Source organism: Anomaloglossus baeobatrachus, chromosome 5 (genome assembly GCF_048569485.1).
Source record: "Anomaloglossus baeobatrachus isolate aAnoBae1 chromosome 5, aAnoBae1.hap1, whole genome shotgun sequence".
NCBI lineage: Eukaryota > Metazoa > Chordata > Amphibia > Anura > Aromobatidae > Anomaloglossus > Anomaloglossus baeobatrachus.
Genome location: NC_134357.1, coordinates 24590340 through 24603509, shown reverse-complemented (window position 1 = coordinate 24603509; position 13170 = coordinate 24590340). Strand labels below are relative to the sequence as shown.

Below are 13170 nucleotides of genomic sequence, written 5' to 3'. Positions count from 1 at the left end.
CAACAGTTTATCATGCAAAATATATATTACACACATATACACACATACACATATATATATATATATACATACACACACACACACACACACATATATAATATATATATATATATATATATATATATATATATATATATATATATATATATATATATATATATATATATATATATATATACATACATATACATATATACATACATACATACATACATACACACACAAAGACGAATCGCTTATAATGGATCATAAGAATCCATTGAGAAACAAACATATTTTGAGGAAAGGAATAAATTAACATTATGTGGTTGTATTACTGTTTACACCCTTTGATAATTGGGGATGTGGCTGTGTACAGAATTAGCCAATCACAATTACCCTCATGTTACATAGTAGTCAGTTTACGGTTGCAATACTTTACAGCAATTCTGACTACCCACAATGAAAGGTTCGCCGTTCAAGTCGAATTTTCCTGACATTTTCTTAGTTGCTGCATTTTACAGCAGAAGCCAATGGTCCGTAAACAGCTGACGACACAGCAAAAGGTCCGCAAACAGCTGACGACACAGCAAAAGGTCCGCAAACAGCTGACGACACAGCAAAAGGTCCGCAAACAGCTGACGACACAGCAAAAGGTCCGCAAACAGCTGACGACACAGCAAAGGTCCGCAAACAGCTGACGACACAGCAAAGGTCCGCAAACAGCTGACGACACAGCAAAGGTCCGCAAACAGCTGACGACACAGCAAAGGTCCGCAAACAGCTGACGACACAGCAAAAGGTCCGCAAACAGCTGACGACACAGCAAAAGGTCCGCAAACAGCTGACGACACAGCAAAAGGTCCGCAAACAGCTGACGACACAGCAAAAGGTCCGCAAACAGCTGACGACACAGCAAAAGGTCCGCAAACAGCTGACGACACAGCAAAAGGTCCGCAAACAGCTGACGACACAGCAAAAGGTCCGCAAACAGCTGAAGACACAGCAAAAGGTCCGCAAACAGCTGAAGACACAGCAAAAGGTCCGCAAACAGCTGACGACACAGCAAAGGTCCGCAAACAGCTGACGACACAGCAAAGGTCCGCAAACAGCTGACGACACAGCAAAGGTCCGCAAACAGCTGACGACACAGCAAAGGTCCGCAAACAGCTGACGACACAGCAAAGGTCCGCAAACAGCTGACGACACAGCAAAGGTCCGCAAACAGCTGACGACACAGCAAAGAGACCTCATTGTTTAATGTTAGTCAGGAGAAGGATACAAAAAAAAAATTCACAGGCATTAGCTCTACCATGGAGGAGTGTGAAGACATCATCAAGATTTAAACACAGTGACATTACAGTTTTCTGCTGCACTAAACAAATGAAGATCCTTGATCCAATGATATAAAGAAACTGTTTATTCCACGTCGTACTGTACTAATCGCCATCTACTATAGTTTATTTTACTACAGTGGCATCCAAAGGTTTGGTCACCCCTGTTTAAAATTACTGTTATTGTGGACATTTGAGAATGTTGAATGGATATCTACAAGACAAAATTAAAGATTACACAATTTCTTTGTAAGACTTTTTTTTTTTTTTTTTTTTTACCTAAAATAGATTTTTAAATTAACCAAAAAGAAAAAAAAAAATGGTCTGATGCAAAATTTTGGGCACCCTGCATGGTTAATACCTAGTAGCACCCCCTTTGGCAAGTAACCCAGCTTATAAACGCTTTTTGTAGCGGCCAAGAGTCTTTCACTTCTTGTTTGAAGGATTGTTATCCATTCTTCCTTGGAGACGTCTTCCAGTTCTGTGAGATTCCTGGCTCGCCTTGCATTCACTTCTCTTCCTTGGAGAAGTCTTCCAGTTCTGTGAGATTCCTGGTTCGTCTTGCATGCTCTGCTCTTTTGGGGTCTAATCACAGATTTTCAATGATTTTCAGATCAGGGGACTGTGAGGGCCATTGTAAAACCTTCAGCTGCACCTTTTGATGTTGTCTTTTGACATGTGTTTAGGATCATTATCCATGTGTAGAAGCCATCCTCTTTTTTCCTCTCTTCAACTTCATTATTTTTCTTTTTTTTTTTTTACAGCTTATTTTTGCATTGAATCCATTCTTCTCTCTACCCACAAAATTTTTCCTGTGCACTGCAACACAACCCCAAAGCATGATTGATCCACCACCATGCTTAATGGTTGGTGGGATGTTCTTTTCCTGAAATTCTGTGCCCTCCTTTCTCCACACATACCTTTGATCATTGTGGCCAGAGTTCTATTTTAACCTTATCAGTCCACAGGACTTTTTTTCAAAATGCATCAGGCTTGTTTACATGTTCTTTTGCAGACTTCTGAATCTGAATTTTATGGTGAGGAGGCAGGAGAGGTTTTCTTCTGATAACTCTTCCACGAAGGCCATATTTGTGCAGGTGTCTCTGAACAGTAGAACAATGTACCACAACTCTGGTAAATCTTCCTGAAGGTCTTTTGCAGTCAGCCAGGGGGTTCTGATTTGCCTCTAGCAATCCTACCAGCAGCTGTCACAGAAATTTTGCTTGGTCTTCCAGACCTTATCTTGACCGTCACTGTTCCTGGTATCGGCCATTTCTTTATACATTTCAAACTGAGGAAAGCGCAACTTGAAAACGCTTTGCTATCTTCCTACAGCCTTCTCCTGCTTTGTGGGCCTCCAGTATTTTTATTTTCAGAGTGCTAGGCAGCTGCTTAGAAGAACCCATGGCAGCTGCTTTTTGGCACAAGGTTAGAGGAGGCCGAGTTTTTATACAGCTGTAAAATTGGCATCATCTGACCTTTCCCAATTATGATAATCCTAACGGGCTAATTAAGGACTGAAGTCTTGGTCAAAGTCATCTGAGCACACAAATCTCCAATGGAGCCCAAACATTTTCATATATTTTTTTTTTATATGTAACAGATAGATCTACCGTATTTTCCAGCGCATAAGACGACTTTTTAACTCCTAAAAAATCTTCTCAAAAGTCAGGGATCGTCTTATACGGCGGGGCACAGTGCCGTCATGGCTTTACACACAATAAAAGATACTCACCTGTCCTCCGTTCCCGTGGTGTCTCCAGCTGCTTCTTGCAGTACGCAGGCACACAGACCCCTCTGTGATAGTGTCCGATGCAGGATGTCGTCATGGCTTTACTGCAGTTAAATGCATTACGGCGCCACAAAGCATTCAGCAGTAAAGCGCTGACAGCAGCGGCGGACCAGGGGATTGGATGCAATCATGGAGGGGTCTGTGTGTCTGTGGTTCTCAAGAAGCACTCCTCCATGATCGTGTCCAATACACAGGGCCACCGCTGCTGTCAGCGCTTTACTGCAGCTGAATGCTTTGTGGCGCTGTAAAGCATTCAACTGCAGTAAATCCATGACTGCATCCTGCAGCGGCGGCTCCGTACACGGACGCCACCACGGAGGGGTTTATGTGCCTGCGGACCGGAAGGAGGCACCGCGGGAACAGAGGACAGGTGAAAATATCTTTTATGGTGTGTAAACTACGGCATAATAGGGGACAAGGGGGGAACCAGCAGGAGGGCATTATTAAACAATGGGCATTTTACAGCAGGGGACATTACAGCAGAGGACATTACAAAACAATAGGCACATTACTCGGGTCGGCTTATACTCCAGTATATACGATATATCCCAAACTATATTTTAACTGGAAAAGTTGGGGGTCGTCTTATACGCCAGAAAATACGGTATATTTTTTTTGGCCTAAAATACAGAAGAAATGTGTCATCTGTAACTTTGTGCCTTTTAGAGATCAATTTCCTCTTCAACTTGCTCAAATGTTCCCAATAACAGTAATTTTGACCAGGGGTGCCCAAACTTTTGCATGCCACTGTATAGTCAGACGTCTGTTTAGTAATTGTAGTTTCAGATTTGTGGTGGAAAAGTCTCGTAGAGCAGTTTTATCTGCTGCATAGACTTCCGGTTAGTGGAGTTTAGCCGTGGGCGCACAGTACCTGCTTTAACCGTCGTCCATTTAGTTTTCATTTTACCAAATTTTTATATTCCATTTTATCTTTTTCTTTCTAGATTAATTTCTTCTATTCTTTTTTTTTTATTCTATTCTAATAAAAGTTTACACTAAACACAAACCCCAACCACACACGTAAAAAAAAAAAAAAAAAAAAAAAAAAAACCACGTCCCGCTTGTCCCAAAGATATTCAACCGAGCAGGCACACGCCGTCCTTGCCTCCGACACAGATAGTGAGGGAGAGGATCCCACCTTCCTTTATTCCCGTCACTCCTCTTCCGGTAGTGCTACCGGACCCTCACACAGACACGCTAGGACAGCAAATGAGCCAAAGCTCTTCGTTAGTTACCCCCAACCCACTGTTAGTGCCCCCCCTATGAGGGTACCTGCTCAGTAAGAGGGCCAGGTATAGAATTAAACTTTATAAGCCATGCGAGAGTACTTCAGGGCACAACCGCAGGTTTACAGTTCATGAAGAGAAGGACAATCTCCTGAATGACCCCGTGTCCGGGGAGCGAGTGGGAGAAGTATGTGGGATTTGGTGCACCCACGACTGGACAAGGGTTATCACCTCTACGTACATAAAAATTTATACCAGCATCCCTCACTTCAAGTCCCACTCTGACAGAGCTACCGGCAATGTGCGCAAAAAACGCCTACGTCGTCAATTGGGCAACTGCTCCGAAAGGATGAGAGCAGGGTTTGTGGTCAAGTACAAGAGGGATGTCCTTTTCTTGACCACAAGCCATGCTGATGGAAGCATCGCCACCACTGTGCGAGGTTTATCTACACAGGTCCACAAACCAGACTGTGCCCTGGAGTACAATAAAAACATTAGGTTTGGGGGTGGTCATCTCTTTGATCAAGTCCTCCACCCTTACAGTGCCACGTGGAAAGTTGAGGTGTGGTACAACCAGCTGGCATTCTACAACACTTTCACGATGTGCAGGACAGACCGGTACCTTTCTCTAGTTCGTGGCGGTAGTGATCAAGGACCTTATAATTGGAAGTCCGCGAGGAACAGGACCCAGGACCTCTAGAACTGAAGGTGCTCGTGTTGTACCAGGGCAACATTTCCCAGGTGAGGTCCCTCAAAGAAAGGAAGGTCTCAAAAAAGTGCAGAGTGTGCTACAGAAGAGGGATAAGGAAGGACACCACTTGGCAGTGCGACACCTGACCCGACAAACCTGGCCTGTTTATGGATGAAAGCTTCAGAGTCCACCACACAACCAGGGACTACTGAGTTTATTTCTACACAACCTACCTTATTTTCCGGCGTATAAGACGACCCCCAACTTTTCCAGTTAAAATATAGTTTGGGATATATCGTATACACTCGAGCTAAAGTGTAAGGCTATGTGCGCACGTTGCGTAATTACATGCAGTTACGCTGCGCTTTGTAGCGCAGCGTAACTGCATGCGTCCTGCGTCCCCTGCATAATCTATGAAGGTTGTGCAGGGGCCGTGCGTACGTGGCGTCTTAGAGCGCAGCGCTTCGGCTGCTGCCCGAAGCGCGCGTTCTAAGAGGTGACATGTCACTTCTTCCGTGCGCTTTGCCGGCAGCTCCTGCTCTGTCTATGGGAGGAGCTGCAGGCAGAGCGCATGGAATCGGCTTTTTTTTTTTCACTACGGACATTTTCTGCAGCGATTTGAAGTGCACGTGTGCTGTTCAGATCGCTGCAGAAATTTCTGCAGGGACAGTACGCAACGTGCGCACATAGCCTTAGCCGACCTTAGTAATATCCCCATTGTTTAGTAATGTTCCCTGCTGTAATGTCCCCATTGTTTAGTAATGTGCCCTGCAGTAATGAGCCCATTGTTTAATAATGTCCTCCTGCTGGTTCCCTTCTGTCCCCTATTATGCCATTGTTTACACACAATAAAAAGATACTCACCTGTCCTCCGTTCCTGCAGTGTCTCCAGCTGCTTCTTGCAGTCTGCAGGCACACAGACCCCTCCGTGATCGTTTAAACGGAGCGGCCACTACAGGACGTTGTCATGGCTTTACTGCAACTGAATGCTTTATGGTGCCGTAAAGCATTCAACTGTAGTAAAGCCATGACAACACCCTGCAGCGGCTGCTCTGTGCACTGGACGCTATCACGAAGGGGTCTGTGTACCTGCGGACTGCAAGAAACAGCTGGAGACACCGCCGGAACGGTGGTCAGGTGATAATATTTTTTATTGTGTGTAAAGCCATGACGGCACCGTGCACCGCCATATAAGACGACACCCGGTGTATAAGACGACACCTGACTTTTGAGAAGATTTTCAGGGCGTAAAAAGTCGTCTTATACACCGGAAAATATGGTATATGCCAACCGACATACTCTACATGACTCAGATATGCCAGCCTGATGTATTCTACACAACTCATGAATGCTACCACATTATAGAATTCACATACCAGGAAAAATTTATATCAATTACAATATATGGTCACTTTTTTTTTCTTACTATTTTGGCACCTCAAAGACTCTACAAATGCATCACAACGCCAGCAGACTATTCCATCAAAGTCTGTCCGCCAAAATGTCACTCCTTTCTTTTGGAACTCAGCAATGTGTCCAAACAGTAGTTTCCCACCACTTATGGGGTACAAGCATACTCAAGAGAAATTGAATAACAAATTGTAGGCTGCAATTTTTTTTCTGTTACCCTTGTGAGAATTAAAAAAAAAAAAAAAAAAAAAGAAGGAGCTAAAAGAATATTTTTTGGGGGAAAAATGATTTACTTTTTTATTTTCACAGCTCAAAATTCTGTGAAGCACCTAGGGGATTCAAGGTGCTCAAACAAAAATAAGTTCCTTGCCTTGAGGGATCTAGTTTAAAACATGGGGTCACTTGAGAGGGTGGGGGGGTGTTTCCATTGTTAAGGCGCACCAGAAGCTCTGCAAATGATTCCAGTCAATTTGAAAAGTCAAATGGCGCCCAAACAGTAGTCATCCACCACATATGGGGTATCGGCGTACTCAGGAGAAATTCTACAACAAATGTCGGTGTCCAAATGCAAAATTTGATGCTAAAGTAACATTTTCTTATTTTCCTGCCACATTGCTTTAGTTCCTGTGAAGCTCCTGAACTTCTTGGAAGTGGTTTTAAACAGTTTCAGGGGTGCAGTTTTTAGAATGATGTCACTCTGGGGTATTTTTTTGTCATATACACAAGTCAAAGTGGTGGAAAATGCAGCCAACTATGTGACAAACCTGAGTTTTTTCCAAAAATGAAAAATCACCAGCAGGGCTAGAAGAACAGCTTTATCTGTCAAAAAGACAGGTCGTACAACATCTGTTTAGCCCCATCAATCTCTATATGAGGGCCAAATGCCCCAAGCTACCATGGTTCACCATAACAGGTCCTGCCCACCAAGATAGGAACGGCTATGTGCGTAGAACAACCAATCCTTTATAGAATTCTGAAAGTATTGTCCTGTACCGAAGATTTAGCAAGTGCCAAGCAGTAAAGCCCATAGTGTATGAATACGGCAAAGCCTCATTGTTAGAAATACTCCAATAAAATGATTATGCACATATCACCAATATAAATAATACACACAGTACAGCACAAGTGAGTACACCCCTCAGATTTGTTGCAAATATATATTTTAATGGTACAAAACTGACGATCTGACCCTTTGATGCAATGTACAGTGTCAGTGTGCAGCCTGTATAACGGTGTAAATTTGGAGTCAAGAAAAGTGAGTACACCCCAGTGGAAATGGCCAAATTGTGCCCAATTAGCCATTTTCTCTGGAGGTTCAACAGGAGTCTCCAGACCTAAACCCTATGGATCATCTGTGAGGCCTCCTCACACGAAAGGTGGAAGAGCACAAGGTCTATAACATCCACCAGCTCCATGATGTTGTCATGGAAGAGGATTTAGCGGCTCTTGTGAAGCCTTAGTGACCTCCATGCCCAAGAGAGTTAAGGTAGTGCAGGAAAATAACGGGGGCCGCACAAAATATTTACACTTGGCACAATTTAACATTTTCACTTGGGGTGTACTCACTTTTGTTCCCAGCGGTTTAGACATTAATGGCCGTGTGTTCCGTGTGTAACTAGTGATGAGCAGGCACTACCATGCTCAGGTGCTCAGTACTGGTAACTAGTAATGAGCGGGCACTACCATGCTCGGGTGCTCTGTACTCGTAACGAGTGATGAGCGGGCACTACCATGCTCGGGTGCTCAGTACTGGTAACTAGTGATAAGCGGGCACTGATATGCTCGGGTGCTCAGTACTGGTAACTAGTAATGAGCGGGCACTACCATGCAAAGGTGCTCTGTACTCATAATGAGCTGGTGGATGCTTGGATTGATGCAACTCAGGTATCCAAATATCATGGAATTCATGGAGGAACAAGAATATTTTTCTGGAAGGTTTCCCAGAAAAATGCTTGAATCCCCCATTGAATTCTATGATAGTCTGGTACTAGTCGCACATCCATCTGCTCATTTTGAGTACTGAGCACCCGAGCATGGTAGTGCCCGCTCATCACTAGTTACCAGTACTGAGCACCCGAGCATGGTAGTGCCCGCTCATCACTAGTTACCAGTACTGAGCACCCGAGCATGGTAGTGCTCGCTCATCACTAGTTACCAGTACTGAGCACCCGAGCATGGTAGTGCCCGCTCATCACTAGTTACCAGTACTGAGCACCCGAGCATGGTAGTGCCCGCTCATCACTAGTTACCAGTACTGAGCACCCGAGCATGGTAGTGCTCGCTCATCACTAGTTACGAGTACTGAGCACCCGAGCATGGTAGTGCTCGCTCATCACTAGTTACGAGAACTGAGCACCTGAGCATGGTAGTGCCCGCTCATCACTAGTTACGAGTACTGAGCACCTGAGCATGGTAGTGCCCGCTCATGACTAGTTACGAGTACTGAGCACCTGAGCATGGTAGTGCCCGCTCATCACTAGTTACCAGTACTGAGCACCTGAGCATGGTAGTGCCCGCTCATCACTAGTTACGAGTACTGAGCACCTGAGCATGGTAGTGCCCGCTCATCACTAGTTACGAGTACTGAGCACCTGAGCATGGTAGTGCCCACTCATCACTAGTTACGAGTACTGAGCACGGTAGTGCCCGCTCATCACTAGTTACGAGTACTGAGCACGGTAGTGCCCGCTCATCACTAGTTACGAGTACTGAGCACGGTAGTGCCCGCTCATCACTAGTTACGAGTACTGAGCACGGTAGTGCCCGCTCATCACTAGTTACGAGTACTGAGCACCCGAGCATGGCAGTGCCCGCTCATCACTACTTACCAGTACTGAGCACCTGAGCATGGTAGTGCCCACTCATCACTAGTTACGAGTACACGAGCATGGTAGTGCCCGCTCATCACTAGTTACCAGTACTGAGCACCTGAGCATGGTAGTGCCCGCTCATCACTAATTATATTTTATCCCTGCCTAACAAATAAATTCCTTAACCTATTCTAACACTAGTATTTATTTTAATTTTATTTTTTTTGTAAATTTTGAAAAAACTATAACACCAAAGAATTAAAGAAAAATGAGAATTTTTTTTTTTTTTAAAAAAAGGGGGCGATTAGGAGATTGGGGATATTGAGGGAGGATTTATGGAATATAGTTAGAAAACGTATTTTATTTTTCACTGACAGCTCTTGTCGTGCATCTCTCTTCTCTCCCAGAACATCTACGAGGAGAGAGGCGCAGCCCAAGTGCGGCCAGATTTACTAAATATTGAGTATTTGATCATTGTCCTAAGGTCTAACACAGAGATCAAATATCAGGAACCAATGAAATTGGTTCCTAACACTGCTGGATGCCGGCGGGAAGAACGTGGCGCGCACACAGCGCATGCGCCGGCCATTTTGGAACGGGAAGAGGAGGTGAGGGGCTTGGGGACCCCATTTTTTTCTCAACCAACATATTAGATCAGAGAGAATTTTTTAAAATTTTTTTTATCATGATCGCTAGTGTTTAGCGAGTAGTTAACTCTTGGTACTCGATATGCTATCGAATACTGTCCGCTACTCGCACGGAAAGTACGGCTTTCGGGTTACTCGCAACTTAGCGACTATTTCCCATCGACTTACATTGCGCCCGCTACTCGTAACGAATATGCGAGTAGAGGACAGTGCTCGCTAACAGCATGGCGAGTACGAATAGTCAACTACTCGCTCAACACTAGTGATCGCCATTATTCATTGAATAATGGAGATCACATGATTGGGGAACGTAAGGATCATTCCGGATCACGTTCTCCCGGGTCTCCGCTACCCCCGCTGGCTGAAACCTCAGAGATTTCCTAACACTGGGGGGCGCTACAAACCTAATCCCAATCATCAATTTTAAACGCTGATGAGGGAATTAGGCTATGAAGCGACTGCCGTTCAGTGGTTGTTAAGGGTGTGCAGATTTATGCAAGCACATTATTTTAGGGGTTTTTGTTCCCCACCCTAAAACCTCTCCGTTTGTTTCTCAATGGCTTTGTACAGAAAATAGGTGGAAAATGTTCAGAAATTACCCTTCTTGGTGGGATTTTATTTGCATGACTATAACAGGGGTGTGTAGACTTTCAATATCCCCTGTGTATAGGGAGATCACCTGGATATATTCTGCAGACACACACAGGCCAGGGATCTCCATATGGATATCATACATGCACACACAGGCCGGTGATCTCCATACATATAGACACAAACAGCTCAGTGGTCTCCATTATTCATACATAGACACACACAGACAGTGACATCCTCCCTCTGCAGCCCCTGTCATGTACACACAGGTCAGTGCTCTCCTCTCCCTGCTCTCCCCGCGCACACACACACATACACCGGCCGGTAGCACACTCCCCTCCCCCGTCTCCGGGGTCCCCGGTTACCTGGTAACGTCCCGGATTCGGCTCGGTGCAGCCTATAACACAACAATAACACAGCCTCGCAGCGGAAGTGACGTCACACTGCCCTCTCTTCCATAACGGAGAAGAAGCTTGTGCACTTCCGTCTTTCCCCCAGCATGCACCGCAAATAATGTGACGTTCCAAAGGGGTGTGGCCGCCCTGACAGAAGGAGCCGCTGCAGTACTCACAAGAGCCAACAGGTGTCGCAAGTAGCACGTATCAGTGAGAGCGGCGTACTGCGCAGGCGCGCTGGTGTAGCCTCTGTACGAAGATATTTTTTATTCCTTTATTCCTTTTTACTGTCTTCACTTTTTTTTAACTTTTCCTCCTTTGTGACACTACTTATCATTGCTCTATTCTTTTTTACTTTATTTTTTTTTTACTTTTCCTCCTTTGTGACACTACTTATCATTGCTTTATTCTTTTTTACTTTATTTTTTTTTTACTTTTCCTCCTTTTTATACTATTTAGCATTGGTTTATTCTTTTTTTACTTTATTTATTTACTTTTCCTCCTTTTTATACTATTTATCATTGCTTTATTCTTTTTTTTACTTTATTTTTTTACATTTCCTCCTTTTTTATACTATTTAGCATTGCTTTATTCCTTTTTTACTTTATTTTTTTTACATTTCCTCCTTTTTTATACTATTTAGCATTACTTTATTCCTTTTTTACTTTATTTTTTTACTTTTCCTCCTTTTTGGCGCTATTTAGCATTGCTTTATTCTTTTTTTACTTTATTTTTTTTTACTTTTTCTCCTTTTTTATACTATTTAGCATTGGTTTATTCTTTTTTTACTTTATTTTTTTACTTTTCCTCCTTTTTTATACTATTTAGTATTGGTTTATTCTTTTTTTACTTTATTTTTTCACTTTTCCTCCTTTTTTATACTATTTAGTATTGGTTTATTCTTTTTTTACTTTATTTTTTTACTTTTCCTCCTTTTTTATACTATTTAGTATTGGTTTATTCTTTTTTTTACTTTATTTTTTTACTTTTCCTCCTTTTTTATACTATTTAGTATTGGTTTATTCTTTTTTTACTTTATTTTTTCACTTTTCCTCCTTTTTTATACTATTTAGCATTGGTTTATTCTTTTTTTACTTTATTTTTTTACTTTTCCTCCTTTTTTATACTATTTAGTATTGGTTTATTCTTTTTTTACTTTATTTTTTTACTTTTCCTCCTTTTTTATACTATTTAGCATTGGTTTATTCTTTTTTTACTTTATTTTTTTACTTTTCCTCCTTTTTATACTATTTAGCATTGGTTTATTCTTTTTTTACTTTATTTTTTTTACTTTTCCTCCTTTTTGGCGCTATTTATTATTGCTTTATTCTTTTTTTACTTTATTTTTTTACTTTTCATCCTTTCTAATACTTATCATTGGTTTATTCTCTTTTTATTTTATTTTTTTTACTTTTCCTCCTTTTTATACTATTTATCATTGTTTTATTCTTTATTACTTTGTTTTTTTACTTTTCCTCCTTTTTGAAACTATTTATCTTTGCTTTATTCTTTTTTACTTTATTTTTTTACTTTTCCTCCTTTTTCATGCTACTTAGCATTGCTTTATTTTTTTTTCTTATTGTTTTACTTTTCCTCCTTATTGATGCTACTTATCATTGCTTTATTGTACTTTATTTTTTTTACTTTTCCTCCTTTTTGATACTATTTATCATTGCTTTGTTCTTTTTTTTAACCTTCTTTTTATTAGTTTTTAATAACAAATACAGATAATCAATAATCATATAATACAATACATTATGATTATATTAAACTACAAAATTACAGATAATGTATCTCCTCGAATCCCAAACCCCCTCCCGACCTCCCCCTCTTTATTCTTTTTTACTTTATTTTTTTTTTACTTTTCCTCCTTTTTGTTGCTACTTATCAATGCTTTATTCTTTTTTACTTTATTTTTTTTTTACTTTTCCTCCTTTTTGGCACTACTTATCATTCCCTCATTCTTTTTTACTCTTATTTTTTTTACTTTTCCTCCCTTTTGATGCTATTTAGCATTGCATAAACTTTGCACAGTTTATTCCCATTTTTAGTTGCGACTTTTTAAAAAAAAAAAAATTCCTGCCTTCTAAGGGCCATAACTTTTTTTCTTTTTACGTCGCGTGATTGCCAGACTTTTTTTTCTTTCTGTTTTTTTTTTTTTCTTTTTTAATGGCGCAATTTAATTTACAAAATATGTATTGAAAAAAAATCTTTCAAAAAATCCTTTCCGGTTGTAATTCTTCCATTTTTGTGTGTTCAGCCTCTCAGCATTCACTGGACATTATACCTGGCAGG

General features: G+C 41.6%; 1 protein-coding gene across 1 annotated transcript in view; it reads right to left on the bottom strand.

The window, feature by feature from the left end:
• The window catches only part of MLF2 (myeloid leukemia factor 2), a 34416-nt gene extending 23444 nt beyond the window's left edge, over positions 1–10972 (bottom strand). Inside the window, exon 1 of the mRNA XM_075352216.1 lies at positions 10846–10972. The gene's annotated coding sequence lies outside the window, so the exon portion shown is untranslated. The remainder of the gene's footprint in view (positions 1–10845) is intronic.
• Between the last annotated feature and the right edge of the window lie 2198 nt (positions 10973–13170).